The 22,734-nt window shown below is 39.9% G+C and overlaps 1 protein-coding gene and 1 long non-coding RNA gene across 15 annotated transcripts in view; one reads left to right on the top strand and one right to left on the bottom strand.

Annotated features, from left to right (window-relative positions):
- Positions 1-22,734, top strand: part of nrxn2a (neurexin 2a) — a 342,233-nt gene that overhangs the window by 212,913 nt on the left and 106,586 nt on the right. The gene's annotated exons all lie outside the window — the stretch shown is intronic.
- On the bottom strand, positions 1,124-21,649 carry LOC128320401 (uncharacterized). Its single transcript, XR_008303895.1, has 2 exons — positions 19,904-21,649; positions 1,124-7,543 (listed from the first exon to the last, which is right to left on the bottom strand). It is a non-coding gene; the product is annotated as an uncharacterized LOC128320401 (long non-coding RNA).

The following is a 22,734-nucleotide window of genomic DNA, read 5'->3' as shown; positions in this document are numbered from 1 at the left end:
CCAGCCTCTGCGCTCCGCACTGCGCCCCTGCACTCTCTAATGGATCATTTTATACACATTCTCTCTCATTCTGTCTCTTCACCTCACCCTCCCTCTTCATCCGTGCTGTCTTTCTTTCTCCGTCACATCTCTCTTACATCTTCTGCTTGTTGTGCTGAACTTTCTCTCCCTATTGTTCCCTCTCTTATGCACCTGTCTATGGAATATACATATACATGTCATGCGCTCAGAAACCCATTTTCTTCCCATCACTCAAACCTGTTCTGCATATGACACCCGCATGTGCTGTAAAAGCTCCCATACTGTAGTGCGTGTGAATAAAGTGACTCTCCATGACTCATTTCTCCTCTCAGACTTGGTTTCTAGCATGGCATTTTTCTGTAGGACATTGTTTGTTGTGCAAGAGTTTAAAATATTCATGGTGTAACTACATCATGGGGCTCTCTTGTGACTCCACCTGATCCAGAGCTGAGAGCTTACATGTTCCACAACCAACAGCTCCACCAGCAGGAGACAGAAGTGCTAGAAGATAGTCTGTCAAGACAGAGAGTCAGAGAAAGAGAGGGAGAGACTGTGACGGAATGAGAAATTTAGGCACCCAAGATGCTGTCACTACAAGTACCCATAAATCACTATAAAGTGAATTCTCAAATCTGATTGGTCAGAAAGTGTGGGTTAATTTTCCATACCAGAAAAATCACAGTTTTAAATTAATGTGTTTGTTCTAATAGATTATAGTTTCCATAGTAACAACTCTTTCACAGGGACTTGTACAGGTATGTCAGATGGTCCACATAATCTAAGCTGAATAGTAAATCTGTTTTAGAAACATGCTGTTATTTAACAAAGGATAGCATATAATGTTTGATATGGTGATATGGTTTGTTTAACATTCATAAAAGGAGTCTCCAGTGTCAGTAAGTGTTCAGCTGCAGGAGACAGGAGTTTACACTGATTTTTTTGGATTCTTATTAACTTCAAGAGAGAGATAAAGAGAGACGCTAATGAGGGAACGACTGTTTATAGCTCCTATAATGTAAGCTATAAGGAACTTGTTTCACAGATGTTCCAAACAGTTCATTCTTTAATTAATATAAATGTAATCATTGTCAAGTTGTTGTGGTCTTTAATATTATGTGCAGCATTAATCAGTGTAAGATGTCAGAGTTAATTCCCTTTTATAATCTTGAAGGATTGTCTTAAGGGTAATGTTGCACTAATTTGAATAATATTATTATAATAATTTAATTTGTTGCACTCTTTTTAAAGCCATCCTCAAAGAGAGCAAACTTGACTTGCTGTCTGGGTGGGATGGATGGCATTACTGTCCCTCTCCTGCCAATCACAGTGACACTAACCAATCATTTGCATCTGTGAGATCATGTATGCAGAAGAAGGTAGATATCACTTTCCTCCGAGTGTGTTGGCTTCATGTGACTTGGAGAAAGCATGTGTTAACCTTTCTCCTCCACAGTTGGTTGCTGTTGTTTTATAGGGGAGAACTAACTAATGGGTGGGAATTGGCAAATTGACCAAACTGGGAGAAACTGGTGTAAAAAAAAAAAAAAGTTGCCCTATTTGACTACTATTATTATTGCTGTACTAGTATGCTCACAACCTAACTAGCAAGCTGGTTCAAATGCTTTTATTTCCCTTTAAAACCCACCATCCACTTTTTTTTTTAAATTGACCGCTAGATGTTATAGATTTACCTTCTACGCCTACGCATGAAATCATTAAAGACTTTTCAACAGTAATTTTTTCCCCCAAGCAAAGCAAATGGAAGCAAAATGTGAAAATCATGAAGGATTAAAAAAGAAGCCTGCAATTTTAGCCTTCCAATTCATGAGATTGGTGTGTTTGAGAGGTGTGCATTAGTCAGAAGAGTTAAGCAGAATTCAGCATGTGGTTGTGTTCAGTCATTGCCTGCAGAGCTGTTCTGATCAGAATATGCTTAACACTCGGATTTAGTGCCAAATGAAATGAGTATTTCACCTTCCAGCTGTCCTGTGGTGCACTACCTGGCAACACAGACTGTCTTGTTTATTGTGATGTAGTACTCAAGTTCTGGACTTGGAATTATGTCCTACTTAAGTCATGATTTTAATGACTTTTTGCTTGACTTGGACTCACTTGGGCTTAAGTTTTTTGATGCTTCAACTTGGAATTCATTTGGGCTTTTTATACACTCTGACATATCCCTGAATTTCATGTGATGTCACACTGTTTAATGGCTTCCATTTTGAGGACCAAATAGTGAACTGATTGCATCAGTGTTATTGCTTCAGTTCTTCATTAAGAAGACTTCTTTTCTGTTCAGTTCTTCATTAAGAAGACTTCTTTAATACTGGTAATTGTTGCCCCAGTACAGTACCAGAGACTTGTAGAATCTGTGCCAAGGAGCTCTGAAGCTGTTCTGGGGGCTTATCATGGACCCAAAACCTTAGTAAGGCACTTGTTTTTTTCTTTAATTTGTCACCTGTCTGTATATAGTACATCATACACAGTTTAGGATGCTTTCACATAGGCGTTTAGTGTGTCTGTATGGAACCCAGGTATGATTTCCCACTCGGTGCAGTTTGTTTAGGCAGACGAGAACACGCCGGTCACACTCGGGTGCAGTGTCAGAGAGAGCGTCTGAGCAAGGTGGTCTTGGTCTTGTTCCAGTCGAACTCTATCATATTTTGATTGCAGTGAGAAAGCTATTCGATCCTGAATCAACCCACCTGCAGGAAGTGAACCAAACATGGCATGTAATTTGAGTGACAGTTTTCTATAGATGCTGCTAAATTGCGCCATGAGGCACAAAATGAAACAACAGAGCTGTAGGGCTGTAGAAATGTGATACAAAGAAAAATTAAACATTTAAAATGTATTAAGCTAGGTATTTCTATAATGATCTAGTAATTTAGATATGCTTTGGTGATTTTTGTGATTTCTTTGCATATTTGGTAAGGTTTATTTACCTTTTCCCATCTGAACAATCAACGAAAGAGCTTTACAAGTACAGTTTTCAGTACATGCCCCATCAGTCAATTTTTTTTTTATTTTTGTTTCGTTTAATTATGTGTAGTGTGAAACCAAAACAATCCAAATAGCAATTGAACCAAAAGTGTCAGTTTTGCACTGGCAACAGACTATTAGGTGTGAAAGCACTTTTAGACTTCATTTGGATTTCAGACACGGCATAAGTGACTTAACAACACCATTGTCTTCTTCTCATGTTTTCTCGATCTCCCAGCAGAGCGAGTGCACCATTATCTCCACAGCTCTATTGGTTAGGAGCTTGACAAAAGCAATACATCGGCAGTGGTAATGAAGGCAGCAGTGGCTGGATAAAAAATGTAATTTCATTTATGAGACAGTGAGACTCTTGTCATTCCTGGTTTGAATCTATGTTTTGCAGAGTCTGATCAATCTTCTTTGGCCGCCTTTCCATGAGGGGTTCAGTGCATTGTTCAGCAGCAGTCAGCTCCGCTTTTGTTCTCAATTAATAACCCTCTCATGTGTGGAGCCCAGTGAAATGCTCTGTAGACGGCATCCTTTCAAAACAACGTTCATGTTAGTTCAGCACTTGTACTCTCTCTTTCTTTCTCTCTCTCTCTCGCATACACATTTACGTCCGTACATACACCCACATGTATGGCATGTTGATGGAGTGTGTGCGTGTGTGTAGGAATGCTGATGGTCGGCATGTGATGATTGATGGCTGCCTTTGTTTAGCTGTGTTTATCCCTGCTGTTGTGATTGCTTTTTGATCATTATTACAAATGGGGAATTAGAGCAGACCATTAGTGAGCCTACACACTTGTACACAGAGAGAGAGCAAAAGAGAGAGAGAGAGAGGGAGAGAGAAGGAAAGGCAGAAGGAGACATACAGAGAGATGGAGACATGGAAAGAGTGGGGGTGGGTGGTCTCTGGGTGGCACTATTGGATGAAATGCAATAAAATGGGGGCTTTTATGGTCTGTCCTTTCTAATCTTTAAATACTAATGCAGTAATTAGTGCTGGGGCAGACAACAGTGATTTACATCCTGCTCTTAGACAAAGCTCAGGATGTTTGAAAGGCTCCAGCTCTGACCACTCAATAAAAATTGTGACATTTCAGTTCAGGAAGGTTTACAAATGCTACTATTAATGCATGTATAGCATGTTAAAAAGGGTGTCTTAATAAATGCATAGTGTCATTTCTAATTTCCTGGACAAGCAAATATATAGGGCTTTCCAGAATAGACAACATCAATCCAATAAAACCACAATTACCACATTGGGCATGACCTGAGGAATCATGATGATGATGATGATAATAATAATAATAATAATAAATAAATGAACAAATAAATACATTTACTATAGGGCTCATGCATTAATAAGTAAATATAACTAACCATTATTAAATATTAAGCCTGTCAAATTCAGATAATTTATATTCAAAATTATGTACAAATTGTATGTACAAAATCATGAATATATAAATTTCAACACCTAGATCAAATTTAAAATGGCTTCCTATTCACTATATATGCTAACTACATAGGGTTAGAACCTACATAGTGCTCTGTATGATTCAGCAACCGGGAACGAGTGATGCCATTATGTCACTCAAGAAATTAAGTCCTTATATGTAATATCACTTTTAGGAAAGCTTGAATACGTAGTTAAAGTATATCTGAAATAATATCTGTGCTGAATAATGTTTATTTGTTCAGCAAATAGCCAAACGTGTTCTGCGACATCTCTGATTGATAAATACTAAGTAGGTCACTCATTTCTGTATTAGTATTGATATTAAGGAGTATCAAACAAACAAACCTGTTCTCGGTCTGAAAAAATGGTGTTGATGCATCCGTTGTTCTGATATATGTATATTTACATTAAGATAGACAGAGTAACAGAAAACATTTATTGTAACTAATCAGCTGCAAATAACACAGAAGGTAAGGCTGTGTCTGTGTGGGTGTGTGTTTTTTTTTCTCTTTAAGTATGTTTGCGACGGTCTCATGCTGCTGGTGTGGGGTGGCTTACTGTTGTGTACTTGTTTATGGTCGATTTCATCAGTCTCCCTGTGGCTCGTCTCCTCACACTGCGCTGGGTCTGAGGTGAGCTGTGTTATTGCAGAAATGTGGGCGCAGTCACACGCCTCTCCGTTTGCCTGAAGACAGAACACTCACTGTGCCTCTCTCTCTCTCTCTCTCTCTCTCTCTCACCCCTCTTCCTCTTTCTCTCTCTTTCTCTCTCTCTCTCTCGCTCTCTCTTTCTATCTCTCTCTCTCTGTCTCTCTCTCCATCTTGGTGAACAGGTTCATTATTGCTGTGTGTTTACTGTGGCCGTGGCTCTCTAATCAGCCTGTCTGCCTCTGTCCTCTCCTCTCTTATCACCTGACAGCTCTCTGGCAACCAGGAAGCCAAGTCTTAACCATTCTCTCGAAACGAGCTGAAAGACCTTGAGACAGACCCATGGAGCAGAGCTCTCTGCATTTCAACAGCTAATTGAAGGGACTTCTGGTGTCTGAGTCCTGTCTAATAATATGGATATCTGACAGAGACCCTGAACCGCTTCCCACAGGAAAAGGGTTTAGAAGAAGGCATAAAAACTTTAAAAGTCAATCATTTGAATTAATCTCAAAGCTTATTTCAGGGTCTTTACACAATACTAGCAACCTTCACCGAGCAGCCGGGGAAGAAAAGATGAAGATTTGCTGTGTTCGGAGTTCCCTCCACTCCTTCTTCTCTGACTCACAGCCATAATGATCTTAATGCAGGCATTATGGAGTCAAAATACTGCCCAAGGCAAAGAGATCATAGCCAGACCAGAGGAAAGTGTCAGTGAGTGTGTGTTTATGAGCGACAGGGATATTACTGTGTGGGCAGGCAAATGTCAAGGCTTCCTGTTTTGTTGCACTAATGAGCAGCATGATCTGTTAACGGGCGCAAACGCAAACTCCATAGTTAACTCCAGTAATGTGCAGAAAATATGGTCAAAGTAAAATGACCTTAATCCACTGATCATCATTTTAAACTAAGACCTCATTGTTGAGATGCAGGTCTTTGTCCTAGAGGTCATATGAATTGTCAATATAAAAGAATGATATGTGCTAAAGAAACTGAGTAAAATAGGGACTGATATAGCCATTGTGTCACATCTACTCAATGAACAAATACAAAATCCATTTCCCAGAATCCTCAGCCAAACATTGAACTACATTCACTCCAGTTGCATGCCCCGGCACATGATCTGCTACCTCGTTCTAATTTCCTGGACTTCTAATCACAACTACCTCTTTCTAATTAGCACACTCTTCATAAAAAACAGCATATCTTTGCAAAGTCTTGCTCCTTGCATTCCAATAGTGATATTACTGCGATTTTACTCATGTACATTCTTTTCAGATATTGCTTTGTTTTTTGAGTTTTGCATTAGTCTAGTTAAATCTGTCTATTGACTTTGATATTTGTTTTGCATCCAAACCACATTGCCATGGAAATAGGTTAGCTAACGTTTGCTACTCCTTTAGATGTTAGACATGTTAGAGATGACTTTCTTGGATTTTACTTTAATTGGGACAAACTAGATCTAGTTAATTCAGAAAAATGACCAAAATATTTATGGCTGTAATTAGGAACACCAAAATATTTATGTATTACAGTTAATACGAGCAATGTCTATTGAAGCAATAATATGTAAGGAGTGTTTAGCCTCTCCATTTGGCTAAAATCAGTTGTATGTCTTTTATAAAACAGCAACAAAAATAATATGATAAAAATAATCCAGTGTTTAATAAATAATTTTATTATTTATTATTTATTATTTGTTCATATTCGTAATGAACATTTCTTCCACCATGCAATGTATTCTGTTAACAATAAGCTTTGGTTGCTAAGCAACATAACAAAAGAAATAGCGAATTATATGGACAGAACAGTGGCTGCAGTGTTTTATTGATTTAAAACCACATTAATACAGAATTTAATTATTGTGATGCAGTCACAGGTTTGCGTATATTGAAAATATTATAATGGCTTCAAACCCAGCTCAGATTATACACTCGAAACTATTTGTTTTATAGGAGTCTATCTATAAATTTAACGGTTTTACCCTATGTGTGTGCTTGCCTTTAATAAAGCACTCATTTAGAGCCCCATTAGGATCTGAGAGTGAGTAGTTAATAAGTTCCACAACGATGTTGCTTTCCTTATTTAATTGCTATTCGATATCATCTTGTTTGGTCTGTGGCAATAATTGGCAGTGGCAGTGATTAAACTGTAATTTAAAAAAAGGAAAGAAACTTCAGGTGTTTGTGTTATGAACACAGGAAAGAGGGGACCCAGAAGCAGAACACAAACACTGGAGTTCAGGGTTAAGCAGGTTTTATTTAAGGGCTTGAGGAAGTGAGTATGTGTCAGTCGAGGTCGGGGTTCGAGGTCGGTTGCTTGAACTCAGCACGGCGGCCGAGTGCTGAATCGGTGAACCACAAGGAAGGTGAGGCTGGGCATACCAGGAAGTGAGCAGACAGAGAGCTAGCAGGCTGGGTGAGCAGTGGACCTGGAGCACGAGGAGAGAACACAGAGAGAGCACAGGATAACGCAACAGGAAAAACACTAGACAAATAACATTTAAAGAACACGAGAAAAGCCGGAAGCCAGAAGAGGGCTGACATGGACAGGTTTTAGTTGGTAGACATGGAAGGAAGGGTGGATGCGTAAGGATCTGGGGAGCTTGAGCTTGACGACAGAGGGGTTGATAATGCTCTTGATGGTGAAGGGGCCTAGATCCCGGGGAGAGAGTTTCTTGGCTTTTGTCTTCAGTGGAATGTCCTTGGCTTAAAGCCACACCTTTTGACCTGGCTGATAGTTGGGTGCTGGAAACAGTCAGCCAGGCGACGGTTGCGATCGGTGGAGTGGAGCAGGGCGGAATGGTCCTCTCTCCATACCTTGCGGCAACAGCGGAGGTTGGCTTGCACGGAGGGGACAGCAATGTCGCTTTCTTGGACGGGGAACAAAGGAGGCTGATAACCCAGGGAACTCACATGAAGAAGGGGGAAATACTGGTGGCAGTACTGGACAGGGATTTGTGAGAGTACTTAATCCAGGGTAGCTGGGAGCTCCAGGTGGTGGGGTTGTTGGCCGTGACACCCCACAGTGCTGCTTCCAACTCCTGATTGGCCCGCTCCGTCTGACCATTGTTCTGGGGTGAAACCCAGAGGACAGACTCACTGTGGCCCCAAGACCATTACAAATAATAAGCTGTCGTCGGCGCCTGAGTCGGCGCCTGAGTGCAAGCAGGGGAACGAAGAGCTGGTTGTGGCACAGGGAGGCTGGAATCTGGAAGTGGGACTGGGGACAGGAGAATCAGATGTTCGTCCCCTTATACTGGCGAGCCCCCTCTTTTTAGCCAAAAAGGACAGATAGCCAGGCTGGGCTGAGGCTCGGGGGCCAGGTTGACAGATAAGCGGAGGAGTGGACGAGGAGCTAGAGAAGCATGGGGCCGGCTGGCTTTCTCTCTGCGCCACTCGCGCATGCTGATATCCAGCCTGATGGCGAGAGAGATCAGTGCATCGAGGGAGTCAGACTCGTCCTTCAGGGCTAGTTCGTCTTTCACCTGTTCATTGAGCCCACGAGAAAACTTCCTAGAGCGCCTCTTCGTTCCAATCAGACTCCGCAGCCAGGACGCAGAACTCCCCCGAGTACTCTGCCACACGGGGCCCTTGGCGGAGGGAGAGTAGGCGTTTAGCCTCTTTCCCTTGGATGAGATGGACAAAAACCCTCTGTAGCTCGGCAGCGATGGAGGAGAGGGAGGACCACAGAGCTGGCTGTCTGTTCCAAGCTACATGGTCCAGGCAAGGGCCCCATGATGTAGGCTACCTTGGCCTCGTCGGTTGCATAGGTAACAGGATGCTGAGCAAACAGGAGAATACACTGGAGGAGGAAGGACTTGTCATATGCATAGGGTTCAGGGTCTGGGACATGTGCTTCACATCGTGGTGGACTGGGAGAAGAAGCAGAGAGAGCAACAGGGGTAGACTGACTAGGCTGGGGTCAAGGGGCATCTGGGCCAGTTGGGGGACGACGTGGCGGTGTGATCAATGCTGCAATCAGGCAAGGTGCGAAGTGGAGTGCTACGCCCAGACACACATATACACACAAACAGAAATGAGAGGGAGAGAAAACATTGGAAACACAAGGAAGGGGAAAAACACAGGAACCCCGGCCAAGACCATGACGGTTTGAAAACTTTTCAGTGGCAGTATATACCAGTGTTTACTGTTTAAACCTTTCAATTTGTTTTATAGATTATTTCAGTAATTACTGTAGGTACAATAAACGAAATTAAATTTTGCTAGGACTGATTTTGACTGGATTTTGAGTGATTAGGTTATATGTAATTTCAGGATTAGCACAACTACCATAAAATGGCTACCAAATGGGCTTAAATAGGTGTGGACAATACGCAAGAAATAAAACACAATTGGGCATGACAAAAATGGTTATTTTCCTATAACAACACATCCCAAAGTGGTTTATTCATCTTCTAACACAGCAATTTGCCAACAATTCCAATTGTTTATTTGTTAAAGAATGACACATGATACCTTATATCCCTCTATAGTTACATTTAATGTTATCCTTAAAACAAGTTATTACTTATGTTATAGCAGGTATAAAGAGTCGTTCCTTCACCAGTCTCTTTTTTCCTGAGTTGAAATTAATAAGATAAAAAAAAATGCAGCTTATTAAGTTACCAAGAAACCAGAAGCCCTCAGACCTGAAGAATTTCCAGTGACGGAAAACGTACCGTAGCTGCAGGTCTACCTCTGACTTTTGCAAAGTCCTGACACTGGAGACTCCTTCCAAAAATGCAACATAAATGTCTGCTCACAGAAAACTTCACCATATCAACAATTACACACATGATTTATACTTGTTGATGCAGAATAACATGTAATATGCGTACAGTTTTTTTTTTTTTTTTTAACTGAGCAGTAGTACTACACAGCCTTGTAGTGATTGTATGGCAGAAGTTTTGTCCATGTGTGTGTCTGTGAGTGTGAGGTGTCACGCTGGGTGAGTGTAATGATTTTTTTTTTGAAGAGAGCTCAATTGGCCATGAAATCCTTAGTGTTGAGTCACATACAGTGTGTGGTCAAGCATAGCACAGTTTGCGGTATGAGCATGTGATAGTGAGTGTGACACAAGCATATGTTCCTCCTTGTGGCCAAATAACAAACAGACACACTCTCTGACACACACGCGCGCGCACACACACACACACATACACACACACCTCACAGCTCAGCGAGCCCCCCTGCCGCTACATCAGCGTGTGCTTAACAAAGCGCAAAGGCACACAACACACATCTCAACACCTCAAGCACTGAAAATGTGTCAGGGTGAATATCAGCTCCTTGAAGTCTTAATCTATTCTGCAGGGTCTCTCGTTATTCTTCTAAAGTTTCATGCCAAGATTTTACAGACTATGCTTACAGTGAGGATACGGCTCAGCTCGGAAGCATGATGTAATAGAAATATGCAAAAGCAGTCATACATCACAGCTCTGACAGTGAAGACAACTGAAGAAGGATCAGCGCTGTGCAGTCTTTTACAGAAATGGCTAGCTGATGTGAGGGTCAACAGCCTGTGGTAAATGTCAAATGCAATCACAGTCAAGAGGCCTGGGAATATGCAATCTTCCTCCCCTCAGATGTTAGTGAACCAGATGAGTAGGCTTTTATTTTAACTGACCCTCACTGGGTTTAACATTGTTAACAGTTTTCAACATCTTAAACATCTTATACTATGCCCACTAGGGTTGTAATGCCATTATCTGTATCTGTATCTGTTTAGCGCTCAAAATATTTGTATCTGTTTTTTATACTGGAAATGGGAATGGTCTATAACAGAAGAGATATAGTGTTTGTATGTTTGTTTTCTTACTGTGAAGTGTGGTCCCCATCAATATGCCCTGGAAACACACACAAAACATAGCGGCTGGTAAATTAAGTAATTTTTCATTCACAAATTATAATAATTTTTATTTAATTTTGTTTGTTTGTTTGTTTTAATTATATAACCTTATTCCACTCCTAAACCAAATGTCCTGTGGACAAGGGGTCAAGTCTTATGTTTTAGTGATATTCCATGGAAATTGGCAGATTCTGTGTATAAAGTGCACGTATTGCAGACAGACACAGTAAATCAGAAATGTGCAACACTGTTAACTTTCACTAGTTTTTGTTTCCCACAAGAAGATAGAAAAAAAGAAGAAAAGACTGCCTACTTTGTCCCATGTCCAAAAATTTTGGGCTTAAGTCTTTTTGTTTGGTTTTTGAGTTTTAGTTAAAGTGTGAAATTTACTTAAACCTGGCAACCCTTTCAATGAATTCATGCTCACACAATGTTTTTGGTTTCATTCTGTGGGATCTTGATGCACAAACCTAGACTGAAACTGGTAAGCATTCTAAAAATAAATAAATAAATAAATGAATACTCAATTAACATTTCAGATCTGTATCCATATTCGTTTAGGATGCATTATCTGTTCAATCTGCATAATGTAATTTGTATTCAGTTATACACCCCTAATGCATACTGCTCATACTAAACACTTCCTAAGAGCATTATGCCCTTTTGAGCACCGTCACAGTACAATGGCACTCACACCCTGTCAGCTTACCATAATAACACCTTACTCCCTCTCACACTTAAAGCAAGCCCTTATCTTGTTAAAAAGCCAGGTTAATATTTCTCCTAGGTGGTAGATGGAGATTATTCAGAGATCCGTTCTGTGATGCTCCCAGTGAAGTTCTACACAGCCATTCAGCAGCGTTTAAAGTTGAAATTCACACAGAAAATTAAAAAATGGCTGACCAAGACTGTCAGGCATGATGTGGAAGAAGGTACTGAAGCAAGGCCGAAGCAGTCTGATGAGTGCTCAGTGTCTTTTTGTGGGTTCAGACTTCAACAGACAATCACGCCTCATGCCGCAAAAGCAATATTTTAATATAAGGCACTCAGATACTGAGTACTAACTACAGCTTGCTTTATACTGCAATCGACGAGTTGAGATCGATGGTCTTAGAATGGTCTTAGAATAACGTGAAGTGTTCACTGGCAGCAAATTTAGTGCCATTACGACCAAAGACAGCTGATGACAAATATCTGGCACCCTCTCAAAAATTAACCAAACTGTACTTTTACTTGTCACTGGAGTGGTACCATCATTGTTTTTGTAGGTACAAAGGTACATCTTTGTTTTTGTACCATTATTGTGTATCTTTTACCTAAGAATACGCATGTGGTGTACCTTTAAGGTACATCAGTGTTCCTTTCAGGTCTAATTACAGTCCCCGCAAAGTAATATCTGAAAGTGTTCTATGTCTTTAACACATCTTGATATCAAGAAATATCAGGAAATGGAAGCTGAAATTCTGCTCTATCGTCTCATATTCATCTCTTGATCTCAAACCCAACTGTCTTCAGTGCATAGCAAAAAAAGAATTGGCCTTGTCACTGTCAGACTTTCAGAGGGGACTGTACATACCTTAAATTGGATTGTTTTTAAAGATAGACTACATTCACATATTCAATTAAAGGATACATACTAAGTGTATCGCTTCAGTGACAAGGGAAAGTACAGTTTGGTACCTTTATTTCTGAGACCACGGTGTCAAAAATATTTTAACATCTAAAAGGACGGCATAAGATGATGCAAAACTCATGGGGCAGCTAAAATATGATAGTGGAAATGGCGAAACATAAAAGACATGTGCTAATGGACAGAAGAAAATCTCTTATTACCTCAAGCTCACAGAATGTTTCTGTTTATGTGACCCTTTGGCCCCATTATGTACTGTATATATTGGGGAGGAAAATATGTATATAACACATGGTTCTTCCAAGCCACATGACACACTCAGAGGAAAATGGAGGAAACTAGTGTTGCTGTGATTGATCGGGAAGAGAGAGCATACCATCCCTCCCACCGAGAGAGCACTGACTGTTGCATCGTCAGGATTTGAACTTGCAGAATTTCTGTTTCCCCATTTTGATGTCATAAGCAGAACATACTAATTTTCTTTGATCTCAGGTCTATCGGTAAAGGATCTTCGTCATATAATCTGAGATGGTGAACACATTATCACACAAGATTTTATTGAAATCACTGAAATTCCAGTGTAAAACCTGCTCAATATAATAATAGTAACTGACAGAACCCAGTGCAGTTGACTGTATTAATAAACAAAGTGCATTCCAGAAGGCCAGTTAATAACAGTGTGGAGTGTGCACTCAGATTTGAATTATAAAAGAAAGTAGTGCATCCTTGCAGCTGAATGGATCTGTGCTTAGTGTGTGACGGCTAAGTTCTCTTGTATGAAAGCGGACTCCGGATGTTTTATCTCTTTATGTTTGGTCATGGTTTAAGCAGATAAACAGATCTCTTCTTTCTCTTTTCTTTCATTCTCTTTTTTTCTTTCCCTCTAGTCAGCTTTGCACATGGAATTTTTATGAAACTTGTAAGAAGGAATGCAAGTTGTTTTTTTTTCATTAGCACTATAAAATGACATGATAAATATTTCTAGAATGAAGAAATTATCTGCCAATAGAATAAGACAATTTAGACCTTGAAATGAGTAAAACCATCTAAAAACAATCAGATTAATGTTATATTTGGTTTATAATAATCTCATCATATGAAATATTAAATAAATTTGCGCATATTCAAGATATTTTCACTTGCTAAGATAAAATTTGCAGTGTGTAAATGCATTTAGATATATTTAATCATTTAGTTTTTACGAATAGTAATGAACAGATCATGTGTTTTAAACAGATAAAAACACAGATACAAATATGAGGCACACTATTCTTTGTTTCCACAGGGCATCTGGCATCTGGTAGAAAATAGAGTTCAGATTGAGGGATGCAACAAAAAAAATTGCTCCAAGTGGATGTTTTTACTTTCGTTTGGCAGTAGTAGTGATATGAACTTTAACATGTCACTTTCATGAACGCTGTTCATTAACCTACAGCATTCAGCCTTAGTATCTGCCCGGTCACTGTTGCTTAAATTAGGCTACTAGTTTGTTTATATTTTGCAAAATAGAACCAACAGAATTTGTTAGAAAATATCACAGCAGGTACAAACAAAAATAACACCTGTGGAAGCAAGATTAAACAACAATCTATCACATATCTCTAGCTGAGACCGATTGATGTAACTGAGGTTGAGAAACTGTCAGAGTCTGCATGTTTACCTCTTTTCTACCTTAGGGTATTTTTCCCCCAGTTTTTTTCTGGTCTTTCTGGGGGCATAGTAAAAGGGTGCATTTAAAAAATAAATAAAATAAAAGATACAGTTTGTGGCACTGTGCTATATAGATAGTGGCACATTTATTTGATATATGTCAGCTTTCCAACTTGATGCACAGTGGTTATAAATGCACTCGGAGTTTTTTCAGTTACCATCAGCTGAATAACAGCTCAAGGCCGTGTCCGGTTGCAACTCCATCACTGCTCTCGAGCAGCAACAGGCCAAGTGTAGCCATCCACTGCTGCTGCAGAGCTGTATTGTTTCCTTTTAGCTCTGCCAAAGCCATCCTGCTAAATCACTTTAACAGCATGAGCTTTACTCGGAATGGACTCATAACAGCATAATAAGCCACAGGCTGTGGCGGCTGGAGCACATTTACAGAGAGAAATCCTTTGCCTTTCAGCTTCTCAGTATTGGATTGGGAGAGCCAGGAAATGGTCCAGTTCAGAGCCACTAATTTATTGGCTGTACTGCTGAGAATATGAGTAGGAGAGTACCTGAAGTAAATACAGTGTTTGTGGAATCCAGCCACCCATGAGCATCATCATCCTTTACTGGCTGCATGTGTAGGAGGGAGTGGGTGGCTGTGAGGAGTGGAGCCGTTACTTTATCCGAAATGACACTTTTTAAAAAAAATTTCTGGCAAATTACAAGTCTGCAATCTTGTTTTTCTGGTGTTTAATCACTTTGTGACCAACCCAAATGAAATTATCATCATTAATGGCAAGCGCACAGACACACTCCTAAATCATTTCGGGACTGAACGTTCCGAGGAAATGTTATTTTTCACCTGATGTGATGCAGTTTTTGCACATGTTGGAGCAAGGACATGTAAATTAATGTAAGAGTGTCATATTGCCTTATTACTGTGGTTCCAAGACAAAGTGCAAAGACGAAGTCATCCCAATGATTAAGTGCGTGGTGTTTTCCTCTGTATTAATAACACACACAAATTAAAAGAGCACTTAATCTTAAAACTCTCAAGTGCTATTAAAGAGGCACTCTGTGACATTAGGCAGTGGGATGGATGCATTCCATTGTGGATGAAGTTGTAATCAAGGTAATAATATCTCTGTAATATTTTTCTTTGGTACAAATGGTGACGGGGAGTTATGTGCCATGCTAATGTTTCCAAGCAATTTGAACATAGATCATATGTTCATGTGTTTGTCATATGTGAATATCTCTGATTGCAGCCTCAAAATCATTACAGCTTTATTAAAGAGTGTGTTAATTTTTCTCAGTAGCCATGGCAATTTCAGATTTATAAAGATGCCTGATAAGTAAAACTGAAACTTGCCACATGTTCATAATTACACGTCAAGTAAAATGGCAATTCAGAGCAGGAGACATGTAGAAAAAAGATGCTCAAAATATGATATGAATGCTAAAAAAGGATGCAGACATGAGTGTGTTGTGTTATCTGAATAAAAACCTTTTCATATACTTTTTAAAAGCTGTTGGCATCTGAGATGTGAGTGTGCTGAGAATATAAAACCAATGTTACCATGGTAATAAGAAATCATCATTTTGAGAAACCTGAGTAGTTTGATATACTGTGGATTAATTTTAAGAAACTTTCTCAGCTGGATGAAACACTGTTGTAGTCCCTTCTTGTTTCAGTCATTTAGTGCATATGTAATCATCATACCTGAAGTGACATTCCGGCTGCGGTAATTCACACTGAGGGGGCTAAACTAATCTGCGTTTTGCATCTATACTTTAATGACACCTCAAATTACATATTCATTAAGGTGAACATGCAGCATGGATAAGACATACTATTTTGCTCATATGAAAGGCGCAATCTTTTGCAGCCCCTATGAATAAATAAGGTTGCACTTTTTTCAGGTATTATCATGTTTGCACTTGTTTTTACACATGTGAACCTATAATAAATCAGAGCCTTTGAGCAATCTTAGCTGTTAAGCCTGTAGCATTACATAGAGCAAGTAACCAGGCTTAACCAGAGTTTTTATCTTACCTTTACGTGTTTGCCATCATACTATTGTGTGTGAACAGCCTTCCCATTGGATGAGACCCTGTTAATGCATGATTACTTAATTTACTTTCAATGTGGCCAAATCTAATTTGGGAGCATAATAATTACCTGGCAATCAGACTGTTAATGGACTGTGACGAGGTGTTGATTTAAACTGAAGAGAGCGCGGCAAGCCCTTCAGCTAGAGAATTTCTAAAGAGAATACAATGCGTCTGGAAAGTCTGGGGCTTAAACTTCACAGTAATTTGCATCTATTTGGCTAAGGAACATGAAGGCTTACGTGGTAGTTTATTTTGGGAGTTGAACACCTTTTATATTATCAGCTACGTTTGGATTCTTCAGTAAGAAATGTCCTTGAATGGTTTCAAGTCTGTGCACTGTGCAGTTATATTTTATTTAAGACCCTCATACCTGAGGTTTGTTCTTTATGAATAGTGGTTTAATGTTAACATCAAGCTGACGCATATAATAATTCTCATAATTGGGGGTTTCATCTCAATGATATGAATTTGTACTAGCAGTAATATTCATTGTATAATAACTATCACAGTCAGGGTAAATGGTAATGGTGACATACACATGCATGGCCCCTGTGTAATGCAGGGGTGGACAAATCACTACGGACAATCAGATTGTATTGTCCTACGGACAATCAGGCGATAGACACACTGGATATACAATCTGACTGTCCATAGAATATTACTGCTCATACAAATTCATATCATTCATATATGCCAAAATGGTGGCTGCCAGTTTTTTCACCATTAACCAGGGATCAAACAGCTACCAATTACCAAGAATTATTTATTTGACATTGATTTTCATATGTATCACACTTTAGTTAATTTTAGTACTTCTTGGTAGTGTGACAACATTTTCCTTTTTTTTCTTCACATGATAACAAACATAAAACCAAACACCCAGTGGTATTATAGATAGATAGATAGATAGATAGATAGATAGATAGAGATCCAGCAATCCAAAAAGTAGACTGCAAGCAAGAGTGTTCAGTAATGTTCAGTAAAAAATTGTCAAAATATATTATAGGATATAAAGTGGATATAGGCTTATACACAAGTCCTCTGAGTGACGTGAAAGTGTCAGCGCAATACTGGAGTATTAACCCCAGGGAAGATGAATTATTAGTGTAATGAATGGTGCAGACGGTGCAAAACAGCAATTACAGAACCATGGATGGGTAGCAGAGTAGTTGTGATCAACAGAGTGACCACAGTTATACAGTGCATTGATATGATGAGTAGCATCAGTGCAGTAAGCAGAATGCAACCCAGTGCAAAAACAAGTAACATATGTCCAATGAGCTTATTCTTGGAATAGGCTCTAATGCACAATAATGTCCCGCCACAGTGATGAATTGTTGTACAGGGTGATCACTTGTTAGTAAGAACGACCTCCTGTACTGTTCTTTGCTACAGCAAAGCTGAATGAGTCTTCTACTGAAGGTGCTCTGTAATAGGGCATGAAGGGATGTGATACCTTGTCCAGCATGGATAATAGTTTTCTTAATGTCCTCCTTTCCACCACCACCTCAAAACCATCCAGGGGGCATCCTAGGACAGAGCCAGCCTTCTTTATCAGTTTGTTGAGTTTCCTTACTGCTCCGGTTCTAATGCTGCCACAAATATCCCCCAAACACCTTCCCACCCATACCCCCAACCGTCCCCCCAATACCCCCCTCCCCAAATGCAAATTGGCACAAAGAAGACATCACTTGCATCAACAGACTGGTTGACACTCTCCAACATCTCACTGCAAACATTAAAGGACCTGTTTATCAAGCTCTTATACATTATATAACGCTTACTATACACCATGTAGTGCAATGACTGTGTATGGAAGTAATTAAACAGTACATTATTAAATATACAATAATTTCCTCATCCAATACCTTTCATAGAAGTCATAGCATTTGATCAGTGCTTCATGGCACAGCTTGATGATGAAAGTGTAGCTCACTACTTGTTCCCAAATCCTGCATGCTGCACTACAGACATCAGATGAGGCAGTAAGAGCATTTGGTAAGACTTTACCGAAAGATAATGTTAATAATGGTTATATGACACCTACATAAGCCCATACTGACACCTGGCATAAACCTAGAAAACATTTATAAATGCTTATTCAGTGTCATGACTGCTGTTGGCAATTTTAACACCATATTGACACCTGACATAGACATAGAGTTTGTGTTATGATGTTAGAATTGACTTTGTAGCTCGGTGCATTCCTGTAATGATATAACATAGTCTGTCAAATGATGAGCTAAAAAATAGTAATAATAATGACTAAACAAAGGTAAGAAAGTCCAAAAATTGTTCTCTGGTGTCTGCTGAACTCGACACTTGGTGGCAACATTGAGATGAAAACCTGTTGTATGACACTGTTACAGAGTGAAGGTTCATTAGTGATTAACAGTCATTACAGTGTTGTGTAAATTTACTCAGGGTCTGAAGTGAAGTGAGATTAATTTTCTTATTTATCAGATTTTTTTATGAATACCTATAGCAATACCATGACACAGTAATGACAGGGTTATGTATATATTTTCTCTGACTGTAAATTGTTGTTGAGTTTGGTTTTGATGTTTGATATGTCATCATGACAATAGGACAATGTTATCATGACACTGTAATATAATTCAGCCTGGACAATGTCATAATACACTTTTTTTAAACAAACAGGTATTGTTGTGACAGATTTATGACAGCTGAGGAATTGGAATAAGTTTTGGAGTAAGTAAATGTTTATGTAAGCTTATGTGAGCTGCCATGAAGGGCTTAATGCAGTTGTCCTGTCCATGTACTCTTTTTTTTCTAGCTAGTAGGATAGCCTCACTCTCAAGTTATGACTTTGTAGTTATCAAGGCATGAGGATGCATTTGTAAGGAATAAAACATCTAGGTGGTGCGTTATCTTAGAAAATTAATCAATGATGAAGTAGTCTGATGCCTGAGGTTGATTATGTCCCTATAACAGCATGTCCCAAAGTGTGCTATTGCTTTATGCCATATCAATTTTCTCTTAAAAAGATTAAAATTTTTACAATTATGTGGAGCGTGCGTCATTCTACAGAAACCATAAGTATTAGAACGAATGCATGGAGCACTGTGATATACTTCAAATCCATATGATAAGTCGGATAATGTCCTTTTTCCTACATTTGAGTGTGCTTTTAACTGTAGAGTTTCTGGGCAACCAAAGAATGGTACTAGAAAATTTACTTTTCTGGTCTTGCTAATAAATTTATTATTTATTAATCATACAGAGCTATAATGTAAGTAGCCCATGCAGTGATTACATTCAACAATCTGTCAGGAAAAAGATGTCACTTATATGTTGCAATTTAAAAATATCTTTCCCCGTCACTACAGATTTGTGTCACTGATTAACAGTATGGGTCATTTTTGAGAGCATGCCTGAAAAATGAGCATTTTCTGCATTATAAAAACACCTGAGCATTTTCTGCATTATAAAAACACCTGAGCATTTTCTGCATTATAAAAACACCTGGCCAGTTACTCAGTTCAGATTTTGCACCTCTTTGCAGTAACTCTGTTGACATATCCATCTCACCTGAGGCTGTAGCTCACTCGTTCCTGTCCTTTTCACTTCCTCTTGCTTCATGGGTACACACAGTGGCTATGGAGAGCCTGGCCACCTCTCACTGGAAAGCTAATTTGTTTGTTTGCTTGTGCCAAGTGATATGATTCACGGTGCCTGCAAGCATTGCATCCAGCCAGGACTGTTTACTCTGGGCAGCAGGGGCCCAAATGGGCCAAGCCCTCATCACCCACTCGTTTATTCTGCTGACAGATGGACAGCAAGCTGATATATGGTGGAGGCGGGTTAGCGTGGGCTGAGGAGCCCAGCCTTAGGGTGTAGCCCATGGAGCTTCCGTTTATACTTCGCCAACACAGTACACGGTTATGGGGTGTTGACTCTCACTGCTTTTGACAGCCTTGCCCTGGCTAATAAAGTGTCTTACTGTAGATCATTGGTTTGAGTGGGTTGTATGAGAGGAAGGTGGGTCTCAGTATGGAGTGTTGGATGAAGGCAGGGTAACGATAGCCCTAACTGGGATCAGGTTGGAGCCAAAAAGGGCACAGGCAGGAAATGAGAGATGTACAGAAAGCTGACACTGCAGGAGCAGCGTTCAGTGCACTGCAGTATGAGATGCAGAGATTAGATGGCAGGTAGTCAGTCAAATAACCAGTATGGCACAAGATAAACACTCACCAGGCACTTTAATGGAACTTCGTGCTCATTCATGCAATTTACCCATCAGCCAATCAAGTAGCAGCAGAGCAATACATAAAATCATGCAGGTACAGGTCAAGAGCTTCAGTTAATGTTCACATCAAACATCAGAATGGGGAAAAAAGTGATCACCACTCTCACCTGGTCTTTTTCTAATCGTCCAGTTTTGGTGAGCCTGTGCACACTGTAGTTTCAGATTCCTCTTTTTGGCAGACAAGAGAAGACTACAAAAGTCTTCTACTGTTTCTTCTACTGTTTTCTGCTCACCGTGGATTTTTGAATGATTATTTGAGTTAGCATTGAGTTAGTTTCCTGTTCGCTTGAACCAGTCTGGCTATTCTCCTCTGATTGCTCTCATCTACAAAGGGTTTTCCACCCACCGAAGTGACACCATTTGTGCACCATTCTGTGTAAACTCTAGAGCATGTTGTGCATGAAAATCCCGGGACATCAACAGTTTCGGGGAAAAAAAAACTCAGCCTGTCTGGCATCAACATTGCATGAATGAGCAGAGATGCAGGTATTCCTATTAAAGTGGCCACTGAATGTATAATTGCATTACTTCTATTATGCTTTCTTGCTTAATAAGGGTCTCTATGGTGTGTTTATATGCAGACACTTCACTGGTGATGTTTAAATGAGTTCCTGCCCCTGCAGAGCCTGTGTGAGCCGAGGAGTGGGCAGAGCATATGAAAGGCATCTATCACATGCTCAGTCCCGACCCCGAGGGAGGGCCTGAACTGGCACCAGGGCCACCGCAGGTGTTTGATGAATAGGCTCTCTGTTAGCCTGCACTGCTCATCGGTCTCTCAGGCCTGTTAGCATTAGCATCGATCTGCTCTGACTGATTAAGAATGGGGACATGTTCAGTGTTAAGCACACACTGTTCCAGAGATAGATAGGATGGTTTCCTGAGGTCAACATCTACCACGGCGTCTCACTAACTAGAAACAGTAACATTTTCAATTTTTAATCAAGCTTATGTGTTTCAGCTTTTGTTGCAGAACTCTCTCTTGTTGTTTAGCTAGAGCAAGAGTTCCTAACATTTTTTGCCAGGTGAACCTCTTCAACATAATTTGCCTGAAGTACCCCTGTGATTTTATGCAGGTTAAGGCTATGTGACACTTGTTTGTTGAAATCTTCTAGTCATCAGCATTTGCAAAAGTACTCGCTGCCGAACCAAAAGTCTAAGGGGTGGAACTGGATCTGATACAACTCCTCCTATAAGTCTAAACTTAACCCTAACCCACATGATGCTGTACAACATGAAACAACACAGTAAACACATTTATCCAGCCTGGATCACATTCCACCACCTGGACATTTGGCTTGACTCTTCCCAGGTAGGAGGAGCTGGATGAGGTCCAACTCCATCCCATGGACTTTTCGGCAAGGGGTGCTTGGGTCTTCCTGCTGTTTTAAGTTAGTGCAATATTGTCTTGAAATATTCTGCATATTTTATGGACAGGTTTTCATGTGTTGTTACTGTATGTCTTTTTAAGATATATGCAATGCTACTGCAATGCCACCATGAATTGTGGACAAGGCTGTTTGTAGCTGCATCTCAGGGTCAGCGTGTGTTTTTCACTTTACTGTCGCATGACCAGACATTTCAGCAAAAAATCTCATTCAAAGATCTTCACTGCGTCCGATCCTGCCTGATAGGCCCACCCACACACAGCCTCCACCTCCACCTAAATATGCCATACTCCCCCACTTTCACTCTCTTTCTGCTCTGCAGGGTGCACAAAGCCTCATACAAACACACATACACACACACAAATAAAAACGCAGGAGGTGCACGCTGCACCTGGAGAAAACACAATGCATACAAGCAGCCTCGCTTCAATCCACCTGCATTGACATTAATTGAGACGGTTTTCGGTCAGTACGCCTGTAGATTACGTTTAATTATGATTAATGCCAACTTAATGTTTTGATAGCTTTCATTTTTTTCCCTTCACTTTCAAGACTCCTTTTGTAGCTTGTAATTATTTAGATGTCTTTAAACCAGCTATTAGTAGGATATAATGCATCTGCTGTGATGGAGATAACCATGATGAACAAAATAATCAAAAATGCTGTGATAAATGTAGCCATTAGTATTTCTTCTTATTATTGAAAGAAGTGCCAAAATAATGTGTGTT

This window comes from Pangasianodon hypophthalmus, chromosome 15 (assembly GCF_027358585.1).
Source record: "Pangasianodon hypophthalmus isolate fPanHyp1 chromosome 15, fPanHyp1.pri, whole genome shotgun sequence".
NCBI classification, from domain to species: Eukaryota; Metazoa; Chordata; class Actinopteri; order Siluriformes; family Pangasiidae; genus Pangasianodon; species Pangasianodon hypophthalmus.
This window is presented reverse-complemented; position numbering and strand designations above follow the sequence as displayed.